General features: G+C 43.6%; 1 protein-coding gene across 2 annotated transcripts in view; it reads right to left on the reverse strand.

Moving 5' to 3' along the window:
* Positions 1-19442, reverse strand: part of ITPKB (inositol-trisphosphate 3-kinase B) — a 387273-nt gene that overhangs the window by 244921 nt on the left and 122910 nt on the right. The window lies entirely within an intron of this gene.

The following is a 19442-nucleotide window of genomic DNA, read 5'->3' on the forward strand; positions in this document are numbered from 1 at the left end:
TTCCTCTCTGCCTTTGCCCCCTTTGAAATGCCTTGCTGAGACCTAGAGACTTTCTTCCTAACCCTCATAGCAGACTCTTGATCAAGCATCCCCCGGTTTAATTAACCTTAGGGTCTTACCTGTGCCCAACTAAAATGAACTCTGCTGATTTAAAAAACTTAGTGCTTATCAAAACTGAGCAACTTTTTTTCTGTCCATCATATGATTTTATTAATGTTCTGTATTGTATTTGTTGAGTGCTTAGTTCTCTTAATGTTGGTACACCTGAACTTATTTCGTCGCCTTGGGAAACTATTGGTGATTCTGTATCTTTATAACTGTGTCTTGCAAATTGTCTACATGTCTGTCATAAATCCCTTAACTTTATGCCTGACTGGAGTTTTCCTTGTATGGCCACACTGTAACAACTGGTTTGCATTGAAATGTTGTATGGTTCTACCACATCCGATGCAGGGTCCAAAGATTTGTTGACCTCAATGTGCATGGATTCCTACAAAGGATGAAAATGCTACAGGAGATTGCCGTCCGGCCTCTTGACCCCAGGGCACTGCACCTGCTGCACCAATGGAAGCTACACTCCTAGTAATCAGAGCCGGGATGGCCAGAGCTGATCTCTACATTAACTTCAGCCTCCGTCTTGGCCAAGCTGAGGCGGCGTTCAAGGGCGCTCCTGGAAAATGGTTGAAGACATATTTGCAGGTCTTATTTTGGACAGTGAAACTGCAGAGATGCAAGATTCCATTTCTGAAAGAAGGAGGGTTTCATCACTGCACATTTTAAAAACATTAATCACACATGGAATACACTTAAAGTTACCTCAGGTACAGCCATGCAAAGCCTGCTAGGTACTGCTGAACTTCAGAGAAACAACTCATAGTGTTCTCTGCCCTCTCAGCTCTTGCAGGAAGTCTAAAGCACGGCATCTTTTGTAAGCTGCTCTCAAAGCCTAGGGCCTCTGCCTGGTTTGCAGCAAGAGGCCAGGTGGAACACAAGGGCCACCTGTCATATTCCCCAGCACCAGCAACTTCTAACAGGTACAGATGTCCAGAGTCTAGTCCCGGGAGATGCTAGAGATCACCTTTCCCACTGGTAGTACACAGAAGTCATCATCCAAACTATATCCAGATAGCCTACCCAAAAGGCATCCCGTTTTGTCTGTCCAAGGAGCAGGTCATGGTTGCTCTTTGTTGTTCCCCATGTTTATTTCAACTGAGTGAGGGGCACTGGCTGTAACATTATGCCGCAGCATGTACAGCTCAACTCTTGGTTAAAGCAGGTACCATGCAGTTACGCACTTCGATGGAACTGGCAGCATGATTTCGATCACAGATTTCATGTGATGAAAAAAAAAAAAAAGGGCTACTGCTTTGGGCTTCTGCGAGACTCCAACACTATATCTGGCTGAGAAACTTGAAGGTTGATGGAATTGATAAGTAGACCCTGATGAAGGCATCTCACATTTGTGGGCATTACCTTTTTGGAGACCATCTGGAACAAATGGTCAGAAAGCACAAGTTACCCTTACAACAGCAAAGGGCTGGGTTCTTATTTTGCAGGCAGTTGAGAATCAAATCTTTTTGCAAGGTCTTTATGTCGAAATAGTTCTCTACCAAGAAGGGCTTGTAAATACTCTGATCCAGTCTCAGTTTTGTGGTTAAAAAACACATGCACCGATCAACACTATTGTGGTGAGCTGGTTGACTCAGGTCATTTTGGATGTCTTGCCCAGTATTTTATCTCCGCACCTACAGATCAGGAACTCATCCTTACTCCTAAAATGTGATCAAAGACAAATCAAGTGCAAAGGCTTTCTGTGAAACCATTTCTTCACTACAACAAAATAAGGCAATTGTTACAGTTCCTGAATTGGTAGGAGTACGTTCCATTTGGTTACGTTCATTGTGGAGAAAGTTCCAGGGGGATTTTGCTCCATCCTACTTATGAAAGAAGTACTATGCTCTGCAAAATGGCCTGGCTGCAGAAGTTCATTTCTATGGTTCAGACAGGTGATTTTCGGCTGCTTTAGTACTGCTAAATTCCTAGCTTCACATATACTCCTGCCAGAGTCATTAGCAATTGCTAAAAAAAAAAAAAAAAAAAAAAAAAAAAAAAAAAGAAGGTTCCCTGCTCTAGATTCTACTTGGGATTCACGTGAGAAACATGCTCTCAACTTGGAATCCAGTGTCTTAAGACTTTGAACAAGCAGTTTGAATGACATCAGAAAAGAGCTCTTGTAGAGGTTGAACTTTCATCATTAACAGAAGGGCGTCATTTATTTCCAGAAAAGGGGAGGGCAGGAATTATTCTCCCGCAGATTTAGCCTACCATAACCACGGATGCGAGTGGGTAAGGCAATAAAAGACCAGTCACCGCAGAGTCACTGGTCACTACAAGGTAAGAAAATTAAAATTGGAAGTGTAGGAAATTATCTTTTGCATGATGTTCCCCCAGAGTTTTACCCCGTTATGCACTTTACTCCTGCTAACCAGTAGTACATTTAAACATGGTCGAATTGGCATACTCTTAATTGGTACCTTTAACTAAGTCTGTAGTATATAGTACAAAGTCATACCAAAGGCCTGAAAATTAAATGCCACTGGTGGACTGTAGTGCCTTTTAGGTCCTCCAATACAGTGGCAGTTCAAACAGTTTTAGTCTAGCGTTGCAGATTGACTATTGCAGTGTAAATCTCAATAGGAATATGTCACCCTTACATAGGTCTTGCAGCCCTTAAGGCAGGGTGAATACTATTTAACAGTAGGACATGTAGAAACTGAATGTTAACATGTCCTTATGTGAATGTATTTTTACTGTAGTAAAGTTGGCTGGTCCATAGAGAGCTGGGAAGAAATATTAAGTCTGCTATGTCGGGGTAGGAAGCACCAGAAAAATAAAAAAAAAAAAACACACAATTCAACAACTGATATTTATTAGGAGCCCAACTCAATAATAAAGTCTGATTTTGAATAAATATTAAGGAAAAGTAACTTTTACAATGTTACCTTTCCCCTGCCTGAAACATTAAAGGCAACTACAGAGGAGGAGGGACTGCTCATTATCATGGCCACATCTCTTTTTGGGCACAAGCTCTGCACAAGGTGAGAATAGTTTCATAATTTTGAATTTTAGGAGTGAGGGGCCTTACTGAATTGGCGCAATAAAGCAGACAGGAACTGTTGCAAAACTGGGTAGGGTTACCCTCAGAAATTTTAGCACATTAGTTAGGGGGATGAGGGGCCAGGAGTCACCGTCACTCAGAAGCTAGTGCCAGGCATAAATGTGACATCCCCTGGTACCCTCTTCAGAATATTACCGGTCCTGAGAAAGATCAGAAGCAGACTGAACCTGCTGTCTGATACATTAAAGGAGCCATTAAAGACTGGACCTGCTAGATCTTGTACCCACAGCAAAGAAGTGGACTCCAAGCCTCAGAAGGCTGACCTCCAGCTCGAGCTACAGAAATACAACACGTTACAAGAAGCTCTTTTTCTGCAACTGCCCAGCTGACCAGTTCCAACTGGAACTGCCCTGGGCCCTAAATTGAGCCTTGATCCCCCAGGTGCTGCCCCAGAGTTCTTGTAACCCTTCACTGTGTCTTGACTAGACTTCTCCCAACACCCCAGAAAATCTTGGACTTTGAAACTTTAAGACCCCCGGAGACCCGGAACAACCTGCCAAGCTTATCTGACCAAGGTGCATTGCCGACAGGCTGAAAATTCAGGTTCCTCCTACTCTAAGCCTTTCCACAGCAGCAAATTCAATTTAGTGGGACCTCGTGAAGACGGCATCTGGCCTTGTGGAACCCTCTTCGGATGCAGCTTACTCTTGCCCTGCTGAAGGTTTTGGACTTTCATTCTTGAGAGCAAGTCCCAAGGGAAAACCTCCCACTGGGTCATACCTAGCTGGCTTGTGCCCCATCATTGTTTGCCTTAAATCACACCTAGGTCCTGGTCTACAGTGACCTGTTGGTAGTGGTTGGCTAGTTAACACTTTTTGGTACCATTTCTATTTTAAAATTCATTCTGTGGCTCCCCTTATGCGATTTCCGGTGTTTTGGTATCCTTTTATTAAAGTTTATCCTATTTTTCTAATTTGTTTTGCAATATTGTGTTTGGACTGAATTACTGCATAAATTCAGTACACATTGCCTCAAGTTAAATTGGTCTGCCCTGTACCATAACTACAATAAGGCTGAGCTCAAGTTAATTTGGTCACCCCGCCAACCAATAACCAAGTTTCTTACAGTAAGTAATTAGGATTGGCTTGCTTGGGTTTAGCATCTTTGCTAAAAAGAAAGGCGGCCATGGCCTGGATGAAAAATGTGACTGCCAAAGCTTTCATGAAAAAGACAGAGGGAACTTGATTAGAGGCTTTCACCTCCTCACCAGACACCAGCAGTACAGTTCATGTTCAAGGGATGCACATTGTAGAAGTGGACAGAATGAGTTTCAGTCAGGCCAAGGCTACTGTCTGAATCCACATTTGTTTACAATTCTGTGAAACGTGGGGGGTTCCATTAATGAATCGTTTTACAGATCTGGAAAATGCTCTACTATCAACTCTGCTACAGGACTGAGATGGTTGAAGTTTGGGAGGTAAATGCTCTTTCTAGTTGTTGTCCTAGGCTTTCTTTGATTCCATTCTTCTATTCCCTCAAATCAGGTGATTCACATTGTTCAAGTATTGCACACTCTTCCTGGTTCCTGCATCAAATGAGGACTTGCACAGAAAGGGCAATTGTGATATCTATTCTCCTCCAAAGGACCAGTAGCTAACAAGGAAAGCTCTTCTGGTGGTTGGAGGCTGAGCTGGTTAAATTACAAAACAAGAGTTTATCTAGGAAACAAACTATTGCTGTCCAAGCCACACAGTGGTTGACTTTCACATCTTATTTTCACTGCTATTTCCCAGACATTATTGGGATTACTAAGCTGTTAATCCTTTGTCAGGAAAGGGTGCCAATATCCTATCTTTTCCTCAGGAGGCTTTCCAGTTGAGCAAAAAATGTTGCTTAGTTTTTACATTCAGGTAGCCACTTAAACTCTTTCAGGATCCTTGAGATGGGATGGAGTCTGTGGAATTTATGAGCTACATCTTCTCAGAGTTTTGCAAATTCTTGTCCTCCCTGCAAGAGCCACATACCTAGCTGGGATTTACTTTTAGTCTTTCATATTTTACAGAACCACGTTTTAAACTTTTCCACTTAGTGGATCTCAAAAAAAAAAAATATATATATATATATATTTTTTTTAGTAGCATTTACTACTACTTTTATTAGGTGTTTCTGCATAAACTAAAGAGGGGCCGCTTGGCTTTTTAGAGTAGACATTCAAAGGCAGCATAATTCACACTAACATTCCAGCAACAGTTACAAGCAGCTTCATTGCTAACTGGAATTTGTTTTCACATATCTTGCCCATAAATTTGTACGCCAATGCAATGTTTCTGCCTGAAAACTGGTGATAACGGAGACATACAAGATTTCTTTTAGGCAAGGGAATATCTCTTATGTCCAGATCTCCAAAATACTCCACATTACAAATCTGCACATTAAATTATTTTTCATTAGTTATCCCGAAATGAAAAGGATCAGCCACATTGTATAATCACATAACCCCACCCCCCCAAAAAAAAAAAAAAATATATATATATATATATATATATATATATATATATATATATATATATATATATATATATATATAAAATCACAAAAAATATTCACTGCACTCCACGAGGTATCAATAGTGCATGTTTATTCCAAATAACAACCACCGACGCGTTTCAACTCCCTCTGGAGTCTTGTGACAACTTTAAGTGGTAATGGGTAGGGGGAAAAAAACAAAACGTAATACTTACTAAAGGCCCGAAACCCAGAATTTGAGGAAAGTGACCTTAAAACATCATGGCTACCTTTTTAACTTTTGTAAAGAGTCATTAGCCAATCACATAGTGACTTGTCATTGCCATGTACTGCGGTAGTGTCACAAAAGACTGAACAAGACTCCAGAGGGAGTTGAAACGCGTCGGTGGTTGTTATTTGGAATAAACATGCACTATTGATACCTCGTGGAGTGCAGTGAATATTTTTATTTATTTATATTTTTCGAGACTGGTCCTCTCCGTCACTGGCACCGGCAGTGGAGTGCGCTGCCCAGCATTTCATTTGCAGTAAGGTTTGTATTAGGAGGCGAAAAAAAGGGGGTCACGTCTAACCTGTCAGCAATTCACGAGGTGCATGGAATGCTGGAGACATTAGCACATCTATACATTACTATAACATAATACAGCTATTTTATTATAGCAACAAAATAAAAAAGGTACGCATCAAAACAGCAAAATAATGAGCTAACAGGTCAATAAATATGTATATTTACCACAAACAAAATACTCAACCCAAGCACACAATCTAAAATCAACGTGCTCAAGTCCCACAAGACTTGAGGAGCAAACCAGGGTGTCCATTCAGCTTGTACTGGTCCAACAGATTCACACATTTTTTCCCCCTCAAATGGCCAACTCTTCCGTCACCTAACATTATGGCAACTCTTTAGTTACCATTCTCAAAGACAGGAATACCTCAGATCTTGCTTGCTAATAACTGTGCCCGTTTGACAAATATCCACAAAACTTCCCAGTACTATTTCTGTTTATACATTGGCGAAAGCTTCGCAGAGATTTGTCAAAGAAAAAAGGGGAGTCCCCAAAACTAATTTTGGTACCAATGCATTTTCCATAAACTTTGTACTTGTGTAGCGACCAATTGCCCAGTCGGATTTGCATGAAATTTGGCAGGATTGTATATTATGGTCTGCAAATGTTCCTTTTTGATTTTACAGATACCTATTCTCAATGTTATAAGGCATGCAAACTTTGTGATTCCTGGGAAATTTTGTGACACTACCGCAGTACATGGCAATGACAAGTCACTATGTGATTGGCTAATGACTCTTTACAAAAGTTAAAAAAGGTAGCCATGATGTTTTAAGGTCACTTTCCTCAAATTCTGGGTTTCGGGCCTTTAGTAAGTATTACATTTAGTTTTTTTCCCCCTACCCATTACCACTTAAAGTTGTAACTTTCAGGGAATAAGTAAATATATAATATTTTTTTCCCTTATATTTAATTTAAAAAAAAAAAAAGTCATGGAGTGGCACAGAACTACCTGGGAAGTACTGCTGTAGTGTAAAAAAAAAAAAAAAAAGGCCTGTAGTACACTTTATTTCCCCAATAGTGTATTTCACATATTTAATTCTCCCCCCAAAAAAAAAAAAAGTACAGAATTCCAAGAGTGTACTGCGCTACTTAAAAAAATTAAAAGGTACATTTGTTAAACAAAAAAAATAAATAAAACATGTTACTTCCTAGGTAGTAGAGCAGTACCTCGTAAACTTTAAAAATATATAGAAAATAAATAAATTGCCCAACCTATTCACACTTGTACCACTTAAGTGGTAATATGTAGGGAACAATAAAAACGTCTTCTACTACCTATATTTAAGGTCCTAACCCAGAACACAGCCAACGTTGATCAAAATAAATACCTGCCTACCTTTTAATTTTGTAATGGCAGCTATTAACCAATTATATACTGCCTTGTCATCACCATGTACTGCGGGTATAACGCAAACTTAAAATGGTATACTGGTTCACATTATAATCACAAAGGGAGATATTTATCATTGCATTGTGATACCTTTGCGTCACGCATTTTGGTGCAAAGGCAAAGCAAAACTTACGTTTGATTTACCAAGTGAAGCAAGGTAACTATGTGTCACCCTGCATTGCTTGGTAAATCTGGAGAAACACTATCACACGCCGGTGTACTCTGTCACTTCACTCAAACACTGTACTCCACTCCACAACACACAACTCCACTGTGCGACATGCCACTCAAATCTCCGATTCTTTCCGACACTTCATGCTAGTCTACGGCACTCTACTCATCTCTCTGCTGCACCACTCCACTGTACAACACTTTACCCTCCTCTACGCAACTCCACAACACTGCTACACTCTAGGTCACTCCACTCTATGACACTTTCCACTCAACAGTATTCCCCTGTACGCCACACTACAACAGTTTACCATACAATCACACTGAACGGCATTGCAATCTACGCCACTGCAGTCTACTGTGCCCTACAACACTGTAATCCACTCTATGCCTCATACGTGAAACAAACTACTCCACAACCCTATACTCTGTCAGTGTGTAACACTCTAGACAACACTACTCTACAAAACTCCCTCTATGCCACTCCAACCAAATTTACTCCACTCTGACATCGTATTCCAGTATACTCCACTAACTACTCCATGACCCCCTATGCCACTCGACTCACAATGTAGAGTATAGCACGTCACTCCACAATACTATACTCCATGCAGCTTCACTGTAAGACAGTTTACAATACTCTGCTGTACAACACTCCATTCTACAACTCTATGTCCCTACACTCACTGTATAAAACACCACTCCACTTATGCCACTCTACTTAACACCTACCTCTACACCACTACAACCCACTTTACTCCATGACACTACTGTATGCGATGCCACTCAGCAACACTATATGCTCCTCCACTCTATCACACAATGCTCTATTCTATAGCACTCCACAACAGTGTACGCTCTATGCAAGTATACAGCACTCTAGTTTAATATATGGCACTGTTTGACACTCTGCTCCACCATACAACACTCTACGCAACTCCCTCTATGCCACTCCACCCCACTTTAATGCACTCAACTCCATGAAACACTACTTCACTACTCTAGGCCTCAACTCTACTCAAATGTATGCCACTCCACCACGGTGTACTCCACTCTGAGACACTTTTCAAGACACTACAACACATCAGAACACTCCACCGTATGACACACCACTCCCTATGCTATGCCAGACCAACTCTACAACATAACATTCCACTCTATCCTACATGACTACACTATACAATACTTTACCCTACTCTAGGCCACTGTTATGCACTCCACTTTGCTAGACTATGTATGCAACTCCACTCTACAAGACTATACTACATTCTATGCCACTGTACGAGACTCTACTCCATTCTGTTCCCCCCCCACAAGCTACTGTATATCTTTGTGCTCCACTCTATCCCACTAGACTCCACTGTACAACACTACGAGAATTAACATAGCACTGCAGTGTACTCTACAAGGCACCACTCCACTGTTTGACACTTTGCTCTGCTATATGCTACGCCACTCCTCTCCACCATCCTCCAATGTAGAACACTCCACAAAACTGGACTGTACGATTTCAAACATTTTTATTAAAAATAAAAAAACAATGAACGCCAATGTAATAAAACTAACGTTAACAATGAGTTATATTTAGGAGGTGGTGCGTACGTTATAAATTTAGGTTATACTATAAAACTTTAGAGTTTCTAACATTTGTATAGTTTAAGTTGGCTTTCTTTTTTTAATTGAAATTATACACACACATGCACACGTACACACACACACAGGCAGTGAAGGAATAGGTGGTTGTTTGATAAAAAAGGGTGAGATGCCATAAGAAGGAGCTTTTCTCCACCTAGACTTGGGACTACTCCGAGTTCCCTGCTTACTTTTAGGTCAAGCGCAAGGGTTTTGACAGGTTCTAACTATTGAGGGCTTTCAACCCCACCCACCTCACGCGCATCACTTTCACTCGCTCGTGGCCTTGTCTTTCAAAAATCACTTGATGTCATTGGTATTTGCTTTACTTCCCACCTTGAAGCTGTTTGTTACACCTTGCAGACTGCCCCATTACATGGATTATTGCATGATTGCCAACTTACTTTGGCGTGGGCAAACAATTTTTTTTGTCTCTCCCCTTTGTGCTGTATGGCGACCACAGCGCGAACAGGCACAAAAGTGTGAACTCGATCAGCAGTATTGAAGAGCTGGTCATATTGTTCACAGTTACCTAATCAGAGTCATATCTTGTGGCTCTCCCCATAAAACACTTGAAATTGGTAAATGCTTTACATAAAACAGAAATCCTCAAAGCAAAAGCTGGACAGACGAAACTACAATATGCACTGCACTCGGGAAAACTCGACCCATTCTTTTGGGCAACATTTTTACCCATAACTCAGCCAGTGGTGGTCCTAGGACAATGGGACCACCACCAAAATGTTCAGCTCGACATGCTCTGTTTAGGTCTGTCTAGGCTAAAAATAATAATCCCTACCACCATTCAATGTCTTTTTTTAAGCATTCTCATGGCTGTAACTGTTTTCCAGCTGGGAATAGCTTGTGATTTCAGTGCCTTGTTTGTAATATAATTGCTATAGGCCTGCTACCCCTGAACATATGTAATGCACTATGTCCTCTATGGGCTACATATATGGTTACTCTGCATTATTTATTGCCATTTTATTTTTGTGTGGTTATGCCCTCTAGGGGCTCACTATATAGTTACATGACCATGTTTCTTATAAAAGCTATTTTCATTGTGGGGTCTTCTAGGGGCTGTTCTAGGCATTACAGTCCTATCAAAATATTTGTGGCACTTAAACTTCCCCCTTGATGCTTTGCAGGGCATTACTTTCACAAAACCTTTTTGATCATAAGCCTGTGGTGGTCCTAGGACAATGGAACCACCTTCACAACATGGACCACAATGTGCTCCGTCAAGATCACTACACTATTAGTGGGGACTCCAAAATAATACCGCTCCCACTATTCAAAGTCTTTTAAGCTTTCTCATGGCTAGAACTTTTGGTCTATAGCTAGGAGAAGTTTTGTTATAAGGCTGTGTTTGTACTATCATTGCAGTAGGCCTGCTAGCCCTAAAATGCCCGGGGCTAAGTATATGGTTACACTGCATTACTTTCTTCAGTTTTATTTTTCATGGGGTTATGCCCTCTAAGGGCTAACAACATGGTTACATGACCATGTTTCTTACAAATGATATTTTTGTTATGGGGCCCTCTCAGGGATGTTTTGAGCATTACAGTCTGATGCCAGTAGTTTTTCTGATAAAGGTTTAAATGATAATTGTATACATTTTAATAATCTCTCCTTCTTACAATTATGACCATAATTCAGGCCAACTTAACATCCTTATTAAATAGGACAGTTTGAACACTCTTGATACGTTTCGGTGACCCTTCTAGTTTATTTCTCCTCTGTGGCTGTCTTGTAGCTTTTTTAGAGGAATTGTGTAAGCCAGCCAGCAACTCTGATGGTGAAAGTGGTATTCTATTGGTATTAGCAAGGCAGATTTTAAGTAGGATGCTAAATGGCAAAATTTTCGTTTTTTGCTGCAGATAGAGGGCGAAGGTAAATGGAAGTGCTTTAGTTATATTCAGGGTCACTGGAATTATATGGCTAGGAAAGATGACGTTATGAGGCAAGGTTGACCAATTCATGTGGCAAGAAAAGTCCAGTTATGAATTTACAATGCCAATAGCTCTAACTCAAGCAAATGCAAAACCTATTGCATTGCAAATGCTAGTTTGCAATATATTTTCACTGACAAACCAAAGGTTAGAGTAATGTTATAGATAGGTGAAATGTTCAGTAACAACAGAATGTTCTACACTATGAAAGCCACGGGAATTAACCAGTTATAGTTACCTTAGGTAACTAGAACTCACACCCAAACCATGCAGTTTTCTTATCAATAATTTCACTGCAAATGTTGTAGTGATATTATCAATGTTGTCATAGAACAGCGGTTCCCATCCTGTGGTCCATGAAGCCTCCTCTGGAGGTCCATGACTGCTTAGAAAATTAAATATTAACAGATTAATACCTTGTATATAAATAAAGTGGTTAAAGGTACAACTGAAAATGTTAGAAATGTCAAGGTTTTTGAAACTTGAGGCTAAAAATTAAATTACTCTATTCAAATTGATTTGCGGGAGCAGTACAGGTGCATCAAACAATATATAGTATGGACGAGGTGTGGCTTGAATTGAAGTTAGGAAAGCTCCAACCTTCCTATTAAAATTATATTTATATTTGTTTGTAAATTAAATAAAATGTGTTATCATTTGTGTGTGTTTTATGGAATGCTTGTTTCTGTATTTTTTTGTGTATTGTTTTCCACTTCAAATCATCGACAATGTTTAGGCCGGCATCCCCCAGCTGCCAGTAATAACTCAGCGGGGAGTCTCTGGATTCAAATAATGATTAATTGAGGGTCTCCAGGGTTCCAGTCATAACGTGGGGGGTCACAGAAGTCAAAAGGTTAAGAACCACTGTCATAGAAGATGTTATGACCAATGTAATATGTGAGGTCATTAGTAGTGCATGATAAGGGCTGGATTTCAGTTTTGTTTTTAGAGTGTAAAACATTACATTGTTACTGAACATTTCACCCAACTATAAAGTTAGTTTACCCCTTGTTTTTTTTCCAATAATTGTCTAGGGTTTTAAGGTAAAGTAATATTTAATCACAATGTAAATCTAACCACCCACCGTGAACGGCCCTCAGTTGTGCCCAGTGATGGATTGGAGACCCTGTGCCCAAGCCCCATAAAGGCAGTCAACCCCTAACTGTGCAGAGACTTTGATTGTGCACAGTGGGGGGTTGACCACAGGGTCTGGGCCTAACCCGTTGCATACAGCCAACCCCATGCTGTGTACAGCCTTTGGCCAAGCGCTGTGGGGAGTTGGACACAAGGTCTGGTCAGAGACACAGTAGGTCTGTAGCAACCAGACAGCTTGTGCCTACCTAGAAACTGATGGTATTGAAAGGGGGAGTAGGGGAGAAGAGACTGGATAAAATACACACCAGCCGTCAATTTTTTTTGGTCAAGTACAGATGGAAGTTCACAGCTAACAGCAGAAGAACAAAGTGACAGTAAAGGATGTAGCGTTGTTTTTTTGTTTTAATCATGAACATAATCAAAAACACAAGCATAAACACAACATGCATCTATGCAGACCTGGAGCAATGCACCTGCAGAAATCCATGTACACAGCACAACTATCTTACAGAAGCCCTCTTTGGCTTTGTGTTATCAAGCTGCTGCCTTTGGCACATGGGGACCCAGGTTTGAATCCTGGCCTCAGCACTATACGCATCACAGTGTGATTCTGGGCAAATTACAAAATCCACCTCTGCCTAACTAGGTGAGAAAAATGTGTATGAAATCCCAACTTGATCAACATGATTTTCCATTTCATCAATAGACCAACGCTCTGTTGCCTCACAGCCAGGTTTGTGTTATAGAAATACCAATACACACTCACAAGATCAACTCACATTACCCGTCTCCTGAAAAGTGGTGGGAAAGGCAATCACTATGCAATGAGATTGCAAGAATTAACAAGCACTGGCAAAAGCAAGAGGTCTGGCTTGGATTTTTAGTTACAAGTCGGGTTCATTGGTTTTGCCACTGCTTGTTTTATTACAGACAGCACGCGTACAATGCTGGAGGTGGTGCTGGCGTGTATAGAATGTACTTAGGACAAAACACAGGATGTGCCATTGGTGAGTACACTCTATGGAAAAGAGTTCCTCGTGGCCTGCATTGCAAGCACTTCAGAGGTGGAAGAATAGTCAGCACGAGGCAAGACCTAACTCCCCGGGTAACAGTGAAAGCCCACTACGTACCCTAGAACTACAGTTACTGTCTGTAGCCACACCTAAAAGTGGATTATTAAAATGGATTGCCAAGGCAAAGACCGCCAAACAGTTTATGCACCACTGGCTGCTACATTTTCAGGGGAAGAGAGAGAGCTGTGCCATCTGGTTGCTGTTGCTACATGAGTGGGACCAGTGCTTAATTTGTGCTTGTTGTATCCGGTGCTGAGCACCGGCACTTATTTTCGAGGGCCGGCGCTTATTCTTCTGCCTCAAGCATTTGCTGGGTGCCAGGACACCTTATCTGAGTGAAGGAACAAAGTGTCAACCCTGCAGGAAGAGCGGATTGTGAAAGAGACTGCTGTAATTGACCCTAGTGTGGGGTTCATCCAAAACAAACTTGCTAAGCAAATGCACCAAAAGACGCGCAGTACAGCCAGATCGAGCGGAGCAACCTTCGTCCTTTATCCCTGTTGTAGCCACAAGGCTCCAGGAGAAGTGTGCCCTATGGTATGGTAGGCCCAAATTAAGCCAGGATAAGCTCCTGCTGAAGGCCATATGACCCATAAGTGAAATGAGACACCACCGCACAGCCAAGGGTCATTTAGTCAGAGCCAGTCTGGAAAATTAGGTGACCCAAGAGGTACCTCATGAAAAACTGTGCTCATCTAAGGGCATGTGGCTGTCAAACTCAAGAAGAAGTGTCAACTAGATACCAAGGGTATTGAAGTGAACCACGATCTGCAGCCCAGAAGAGATAGCCCTATCAGAAGCATCCTCTCTTACCATGGAGCGGCCAGCTGCCACAAGGCTTCCGGGATGTTGCCTGTCATAGGCAGACAGACTGAGTACTAAGACTAGATCAAATGTGGGTGTTGGGGGGTTTACAAGATGCACCCACTGATCTACCTTAAATGCTGAACCTGGGGAGTCCAGGGACACAGGAACCCATGAGGGGAAGGTGGAGGACTAGTCGGCAGAAGACCCTAGAGCACAATGTCTCACACTCGTGAACCGGTTATTCCTGCATTGTGTGTTTTCTGTGTAATAAAGTACTTGTCTGTTCTACAAAGGGAAACACTGGGATGGACATTAATCTCATTGCACTGCTGGAGGAGTGGAACTGACTCTTGAGCCCGAGTAACCCCCACACTAACTTCCACGAGAGGTCTGCAACTGCTGGCCCTCACCACTGCAGAGTGCAGCATGGAAAGGGACATATTTGGCCCAGTCTGCAGAGACATAGTACGGTAGACCCCAGGACAGAAGTGCCTCAACCCCAACTGCTGTGTAACATCTGCCTGCCCCGTTGAGTCCTGAATGGGGTTAACTGCTTAAAATAAAACTCATATTGATTAGCCTTGGTGGGATCATCCTCCCAGAAATTGATCGCTTCAATTGGCATCCCCCTCCCAAAATACCTTCACCTTCACTGTGGCTCACCCTCCCAACACGTTAATCTGCATTAGCTTCTATGGAACTACATTACAAAAGCCAACTGTAGCTAAGGCGTAGGCCCACCTACAGGGAATAAGACGCAGGAGCATTAACTCATCCGAGGATCCAGATGCTAGACATTTGATTCCAATGCACAAGATGGACATCCAGAATTCTTATGCCCTCCAAATCCCCCTACATGCCCCGGGGAAGACACAAATGAGCCAGATTGAATGTAGCAAAAAGGTCATGCAAAAGAAGCCCACCGAAAGATCTGGTGGCACGAAATGCTGATGCAGGAAGTTCAGCGCAGCGCCCCAATTGGGCAGCTACATTCAAATGACTCGATCAAAAAACTATGAAGGAAGAATTTAAAAGACCCCTTGTGGTCTCTTCACCACTGTCAGAAGGAGAATCAGGAGATCTTCAGTTATTTCCTGGAATGAACACTTCACAAGCAATCCTTCCAGAGCATACAGCTACCAGGATGGCTTTCTATGTTTTTTGGCATGTCTGATTGTGACCAATGCCGCACACTCAAGGAAGCACTTGGAGGCCATGTCTAAGCCTGCTGTATTCCCCAAGGTTAAAAAAAAAAAAAAAAAAAAAAAAACACACACACACACACACACAACATCCCCTCAACCTTCTTGATATGCCTTGGGAAACAGAGGCAAGTATAGCCCCCCACAGGACAAACTGCAAGTGCTGAAGAGTGACACAGGATAGATCACACACAAAAAGCAACATTGACAAAGTCAGAAGCTGGATTTCACCTGCTGTTTCATTACAGCAGAGAGGGGGTTCAGAGTGTGTAGGGCGCCTCAGCCTCAGGGAGCATCATTACATTTGGGTGAGGGCTGGCGTGGAATGGGATCTGCACGGGTTGTAGGGACCTAGAGTAGTTTTATGGTACTTCAATCAGAAGAGCTCATTTCATCAAGCTGAACCCGTGTACAATACTGACAGCCACTAACTCAGGGCAACCATGAAAGCCTGGGGTAGGATCCAAGGCCCAAGAAAGGGCGCAGGGCTCCATATTAACAGCAGCAATTTCATCAGCATCCAGGGCAGTGGATCAGGGGCGCAGCTCACCATTCGAAGTGAATTTAATTGGAATTTACCTTAGGATTGATAGTTTGGTTCTTTTGGGAAAATAAATGCCTGCTACACTCCATGATAAATTATGGAAACTGTGTCCATGTTGGAGATGTGTACACCAGTGACCTGTATAACTCCGATGGTTAAATCAATAACAGATCCTAAGGTCAAGCTTGCCCAAGACACACCAAATGTCCTCCACCCCCTTGACCAAATTTCAGTTCTCAGAAGTCATAGCAAAGGTACTGCGGGGGGGGGGGGGGGGGGGGGTTAGGACTACCAGCCGCCTCTTACCTTCAGGACAGGGAGAAGAAACAGGCACATACCCAGTGAGGGCGCAGAGAGGATATCATGGGGGACCAGCAGATGGGAATCAGATGCGTACAAGGCCTACACGAGACAGAATATAGATTCACTTCCAAGATTATTAACAAACATTGGCAAGGACAAGAGGTGTAGCTTTAATGAACAAATGCATGCAAACGGAGGCATCCACAGAGGCTTGGCCAGTGCTGCGGGGGGAGTAGCAAAACAGGATTCCCGTATATAATTCATATAGAACATAAGGAGGTGAATGTTACAAACAGCGTGATGCTTGAGTGTCAATTTCAGATGTAAAAGAGTCCCTCGTGCATTGCAAAAGAAGCCATTGCTAGAAGGTGGAATGATACACCAAACCGCTCAGAAGGTGGGGATGTAATACTACTTTGGGTGGAGCCTAAGCCCGCTTTGTGTTTTTTAAGAATTGATGACGATATGTCCAATGGTCAGACTTGCTGCAAGCCAGATCTAAAAAATCTCCTCAGAAAGGGAGAGGAGCTCTGATGTGCTATTACACCTAGGTGGCAATGACTTATCCACTTCAGCCAGTGACTGACTGACATGGAGTGACCTAAAGGATACGGCAAGGCTGCTGTATTGCGCTCCAAGATTTGAATGCTTGGGGCACGCTCGGCAGCAAGCTAGAAAAATCCATAAGTGGACACTGCCATGTACATATTTTACTGAGCAACATGTTTTGAATGTTAACCAAAGCTCATTAGCCCAGGAGTGACAGGCCACCATAGAGGGCATGGCTCTCCTGTCTGAGGTAGGGACGCACACTCTGGGGCTTGAAGGTTGTCCGCAAGCGGGGCAGAACAAGGTTGTTTCTTACAAAACAGAAGGTGAACAAGGCTCATGGGATGGCGGTGATCTGAAGATGGTTATAACGCTCAAGGACAGACCTGAGGACCGGGGGGCAGCAGTTAGCCTGGGGGGCAGCAGTTAGCCTGGGGACCCTCGAGATTCCAAGTTTCAAGGCAAGCTTCGGGAAGTAACGAATGAGTATTATACCCCTCCTCCCCACTTCCGCCACAAGACACGCTTAGCAGAAGGCAAGGAATGGGGATACACCACGGGGCAGGGGGGGGGGGGGGAGGGCATTCACAGCGCACACTCAGCAGGAGTCTCGGGATACCACACATGCAGACAGACACAGGGCTCTCACACTCAGCAGGAGTCTGGAGACTACGCACAGCAGTCACAGGGCGCTCAGCAGGAGTCTCGGGATACCACAGATGCAGACACAGGGCACTCTCACTCAACAGGAGTCTGGAGCCCACGCACGGCAGACACCGGGCACTCAGGAGTCTGTGGAGCCCACGCACGGCAGACACCGGGCACTCAGCACACATTCAGCAGGAGTCTGTGTGGAGCACGCACGGCAGACACCGGGCACTCAGCACACATTCAGCAGGAGTCTGTGTGGAGCACGCACGGCAGACACCGGGCACTCAGGAGTCTGTGGAGAGCACGCACGGCAGACACCGGGCACTCAGGAGTCTGTGGAGAGCACGCACGGCAGACACCGGGCACTCAGGAGTCTGTGGAGAGCACGCACGGCAGACACCGGGCACTCAGCATCATTCAGCAGGAGTCTGGAATACCTCGCAAGAAAGACACTACATTCGCAGCATGCATTCAGCAGGAGTATGTGGGGACCACACGAGACACCACGCTCACAGTACTACCTCGGGGGGTTGGGGGAGGGAGGGTCTGGAGACCACGCACAGCAGACATGGCACTTACCGCCCCCACACTCAGCAGGAGACTGGGGATACCACACACGGCCGACAGCGCACACGCAGCAGAAGTCTAGAAATACAACACAAAGAGGACACTACACTCGGAGCTCACACTCAGCAGAAGTCTGTGGATACCACACAAGGAAGACACTACACTCGGAGCTCACACTCAGCAGGAGGCTGGGGATACCACACAAGGAGGACACTACACTCGGAGCTCACACTCAGCAGGAGGCTGGGGATACCACACAAGGAGGACACTACACTCGGAGCTCACACTCAGCAGGAGGCTGGGGATACCACACAAGGAGGACACTACACTCGGAGCTCACACTCAGCAGGAGGCTGGGGATACCACACAAGGAGGACACTACACTCGGAGCTCACACTCAGCAGGAGGCTGGAGATACCACACAAGGAGGACACTACACTCGGAGCTCACACTCAGCAGGAGGCTGGGGGTACCACACAATGAGGACACGGTACTCCGAGCTTTTCATCTCTGTGGCTACAACCTGTCAACAGCTGATCAGAAATTGCTCAATTTTTTAGTAAATTACCGACGTTTTCTGTGTCAAAGAACCTAAAAAAGTCGCGCATGCACGTTTTCAAATCACAAAACAAACACCCCTTTCACTCCAAGCGCTTCAGCACAAGGGCTGGGGATAGCGCTGCACAAAGCGCTACAGATGACATTCTTACGAAAGTGTGTGCTTTCACTTTCCCGAGACGTGTGATTAAAACGGCCCCTTCCCCGAAATATCCCTCCGACACTCCCTCCCCGCAGTCCGTCGACCAGAAATACATTCCTGGGGCACATGAAGGTAACAAAAAAAAAAATAACACCTTCTTACTTATTTCACTGCAAGGGCGGGGGGGGGGGGGGGGGGGGTGCAGTTACATACCCCTCACCGTTCTAAGACGGTCTTTACGAGCACAGGGAAACATGCCAGCAACATGTCTGGATCTGCACACGCGCCAAGCATGACACTGTACAAGCATTCACGAGGCTTTCAACATGCCTCGAAAAGAGGCGAAAGTAGGGGGGGAAATCTACACTTTTTAAAACTTGTGACGGGGCTTGGAACAGCCTCCTTAAACATAAAAGGGGCAAATTCAATCTCCCCAGTGGTTTGCGAAAAGTATTTCTTTATTAAAAGCAGTAGTGTTTTTTTATAAAGCTCTGCGAACCGCAGCCCTGTTTCCAAGCGCTAACAACATCATTCATTTAAAAGAGGCGCACTCTCTCGTAGATTAGTTGTTCCAGCCTGATTAATTTCAT

Source organism: Pleurodeles waltl, chromosome 5, assembly GCF_031143425.1.
Source record: "Pleurodeles waltl isolate 20211129_DDA chromosome 5, aPleWal1.hap1.20221129, whole genome shotgun sequence".
NCBI classification, from domain to species: domain Eukaryota; kingdom Metazoa; phylum Chordata; class Amphibia; order Caudata; family Salamandridae; genus Pleurodeles; species Pleurodeles waltl.